The 4,195-nt window shown below is 35.1% G+C and overlaps 1 long non-coding RNA gene across 2 annotated transcripts in view; it reads right to left on the bottom strand.

Annotated features, from left to right (window-relative positions):
* Positions 1–11: 11 nt before the first annotated feature.
* The window catches only part of LOC111086114, a 7,785-nt gene continuing 3,601 nt past the window's right edge, over positions 12–4,195 (bottom strand). For both annotated transcript variants that reach the window (XR_002610873.1, XR_002610874.1), the window contains exons 2-3: positions 824–949; positions 12–538 (exon numbers count right to left, since the gene is read on the bottom strand). This is a non-coding gene — a long non-coding RNA (uncharacterized LOC111086114). The remainder of the gene's footprint in view (positions 539–823; positions 950–4,195) is intronic.

The raw sequence follows: 4,195 nt of genomic DNA, 5'->3' as shown, positions 1-4,195 counted from the left end.
CTTACGCCCTCTTATTTTGTGTACTAATCCATTCATAATCATCGAGTGATATTTGAAAATACCTTTACTGCATTAACTTTTTCTTGAAAAATTCAAAATATATCTAAATAAATTACTGCATGAAAGTTGAAATACAAACATACTAGAATAAGCAAATTTTCCTTCCCTTATACAGTGACGTTAACTTATTTAATACCCCCTCGCAAAACTAGAACTATACGCCCAGTTTAATACGTTTACACGCTAGTGTCTTTCTGGAATCTCACAAACCAATGGAAGCGACTAAACGCCATAGTCCCTGTTACCACCATCATTATCTACGTCATCCACGATCAGGGCGTCGATAGTCTTGGATCTCCATCTTTTCCACTCCCTTGTTTCTTGTAACATGCAGCACTTCCTCTGTCCTTATGAGCCAAACCATCTCAAAATGTGGTCCAGATTTTCACTTCTTACCCTCAATCTTACCCGTAATGTCCGTAATTCGTCAACTTCTCTTGTCTCATCACATGTCCCAATAAGTTTGTCTTCTTTATCGCTATAACGTTTACAAGTTAACAACATTACTTAATATTTTCCATTCTCTCAACCCAGATGATCTTTAGCACTCTCTTTAGAACCGAATTATTGTATTAGCCAGCTTTGGTTCAACGTTTACAAGTTAACAACATTACTTAATATTTTCCATTCTCTCAACCCAGATGATCTTTAGCACTCTCTTTAGAACCGCATTATTGTATTAGCCAGCTTTGGTTCAATCACTTTGCTAATTGTCCATGTTTCACGGGTGTACAGCAACCTTGACCAAACATAATATCCTTACCTTCGTATTGTTAAGTAGATGTCTCGTATTCATGAATGCAATCTTTGCCATAGCTATATGTCCTTGTCTTTATTTTCTTCTCTCATCTGCGTCTCCAGGTATAGTCTTGATAAAAACTGCATTTTTCTGTGAGATAGAAAGGCACTATACTTAACTGCCAATGAGAAGAAAAACAAGATGATTTGGGCGCTGTTTAATTTTGACCATGTTAAATAATCACTCGCTTTCCTACCTTAATAAATATTACAATATAGACCTTGGTTAGGGTTCCGATAGTTTTAAACTTTTTTTAACATAAACAGTTTTTAATTGATGACTAAAAGAAGGCGGCGGAATCTGTTGGTAACATCTTTATTGGTATTTAGTACGTATGTATTTCTTCGCATAAAATTATACATATGTAAAATTAATAAGTTTAGAAAATATTGAAATACAAGCATGCGCTAATGAGCAATAGATATTGAAATACAAGTATGCGCGAACGTGCGATAGATATTGAAATACAAGCATGCGCTAACGTGCGATATATATTGAAATTCAAGCATGCGCTAACGTGCGATAGACAAGAAAAATGTTCCGTCTAGTGTAGTTCTTCTAGAGCCGGACTAGGCATGACCTGGTTTTTAGTGCGCCCTGACTGTCAATCCAAGAGTTCAATCCACCAAACATGCTCATCCTTTCAGCCGTGGGGGCGTTATAAGGTGATGGTCAATCCCACTATTCGTTGATAAAGAAGTAGCCCAAGAGTTGGCGGTGGGTGATGATGACGAGCTACCTTCCCTCTAGTTTTTCACTGTTAAATTAGGGACAGCTAGCGTAGATTGTAGCTTTGCACGAAATTCAAAACAAACAAACAAACCAAGTGTTCAGGGGTCGTAACCCGTTGCCATAAAACTCAATCCGTACTTTGAAACCGTGGGTGCGTTACACGAGTGATAATCACATCCCCTTTTGGATCAGTGACGGTGGGTGCTGTTAACTAAGTCATTTCCTCTAAACTATCAATTCACAATTAGGGATGTCTATCTGCAGAAATTGTTTGTGTGGTTTTGCGCGAAACGGTGAAACAAATATACTTTTCTAAGATATACTTCTCTAAAATAAGGTTTCGGTTTCTTTCACAAATGTTCTTTTTCACCATGACATATTGAAACATTATAAACAAAAAATTAATAGCAATTAACAAAATTTACTTTTTAACTATTAGCTTTACAAGTATAATTTTAGCACACATTATACATTACAAGTACTGTGTACCGATGAGTATGAAAACAATAAGCATCTAAGTTCAAAGAGTTTTTTTGTTACTGTACAGTTAGTCTGGTTTCGCTTCCTTAAAAATTACATGATGCTTTATTAAGTGGCAATAGTTTTCGTACAGAATAGGGGTTCGACGAAACACAATAAAGGTCTGGCGGGATAATCAAGGTCGTGGAAAGTTCAAAGTCAAAGATGTTTGGAAATGCAATAAAAGACATTTCCCGTAATTTGAGTGTCATGGATAGATAATGTCCTTTTTTTCACGTTGAACATGTGTCTATATTAAACACGAAAGTTCTGAACCAAAGGGAGGCGATTGACCAAACTTTTCGATTTTCTCCTGTTATTTTTGCAAAGGAAGGAAACTAAACTATTAATGTTAAAAATTTCCATTTTTTTTTACCTTTATCCATCATTTTCTTCATTTTCAAAGAAGAAAGGGACAAAAATTTAAAGAGTTAAAAAGATTCATCCATCTTTGGTGCATTTTGTACCTTTATACTCATTTTCTTCATCTTCAAAGAAGAAAGGGACAAAAATTTAAAGAGTTAAAAAGATTCATCCATCTTTGGTGCATTTTGTACCTTTATCCTCATTTTCAAAGAAGAAGACAAGAGTTAAAAGGATACGTTTGTTTATTTTTTACTGTGTTTATTGTGGTTTTGTTATTTTTACTTTTTCCGTGTTCGCTCAAGAACAATTGCGAAAATGAACATGTGTTGTTCTAAAGAAACTGAACAAATCACTCTGGCTCATTCAGCTCACAAGCTTATAACGAAATACATAATAAAATACTAATTCTCGATAAGTCAAAACGACAAGCTGTTCCAACTTGGAGGAACACTTCACGGCACGAGTACATCAAGAAAATAGAATCAGCATATCATTAGCAAAAAAAGAAATGTGCCATATTTATTGTAGACAAGACACCTGTTTACTGAATGTTTAGGAGATTAAAAAAAAACTCGAGAAACGCTAAACATGCAATGTAAATGGGTGGACTCAAATGTCATTCTCATACCTCAGTTCCCACATTTTAAGAGTTCTACTATAACTGTACAATAAACAAGAAATGTTATGCCCCTTAAAAGACTGAACACGATTCTGTAGGATAGGTAAAGGAAGTATTGTATCCTATAGATTTAAGACCGTCAGTTTTATAGAATCCCATAACAATTTGTAACAGAAACAAAAACAACTAAAATTCTATAGATCGTAATAGGCTTAAAAGAGTCAGTCCTTTTGTATGTAAAGATAAATTGTATAACATCCAAGGTTGTACAAGACAGTTTAAAGTCTTGTAAAACATCTTGGATTTGAATGTTAAAGCTTGAGGATCTTCTAGAGTTAAAAAAAAGTTTTTCTGGAGAATAAAATTCTTCTATAAGACTAGTGTTTAAATTCGCTTCATAATATTGCATAATTGTATTTACGTGGTTTTGTCGTGCAAGCTACTATAAGACCAGTGTTTCAATTCGTTTAAGATATCCTACAGGTAAAGTGAATATTTTCTTGTTTGTTTTGTGTATAGGACTACCATAAGAAAACAGTGTTTCGATCCGCCTGTAGGTGTATGATAGTTTTAAGTGTAAAACAGTTCTAAGTGTTACAATGAAAGTAATAATGAGGGAGTTATTTTATAAAACTTCAGGTTATACAAAACATAACAAACACCCAACCACAATGTTCTTATTTTTAAAATATAAAAAAAACAACACAAGATACGAAATCTTTAGACACTGCAAAGCCGCACAAAGGGCTAACTGCGCTGTACACATCGCACGGATTGAACTCCAATTTTTAGCTTTAAAAGCCCTGAAGTTTATCGCTTATAAACAATGACAAGAGTTTACCGAAACTTATGGCATTCTGAATTTCTGGTGTGGTTTGTTTTGAATTTCGCTCAAAGCTACACATAACCATCCCTTATTTAGCAGTGAAAGACTAAAGGGAAGGCAGCTAGTCATCACCACCCACCGCCAATTCTTTTACTTCTTTACCAACGAATAGTGGGATTAACCGTCACATTATAACGCTCCCACGGCTGAAAGGGCGAGTATGTTTGGTGGGACGGAGATTCGAACTTTCGACCCTCAGATTGCGAGTCAAGCG

The sequence above is a fragment of the Limulus polyphemus genome, unplaced genomic scaffold (assembly GCF_000517525.1).
Source record: "Limulus polyphemus unplaced genomic scaffold, Limulus_polyphemus-2.1.2 Scaffold853, whole genome shotgun sequence".
Lineage (NCBI taxonomy): Eukaryota > Metazoa > Arthropoda > Merostomata > Xiphosura > Limulidae > Limulus > Limulus polyphemus.
The sequence above is the reverse complement of the archived record's forward strand: the minus strand, read 5'-3'. Positions and strand labels throughout refer to the sequence as shown.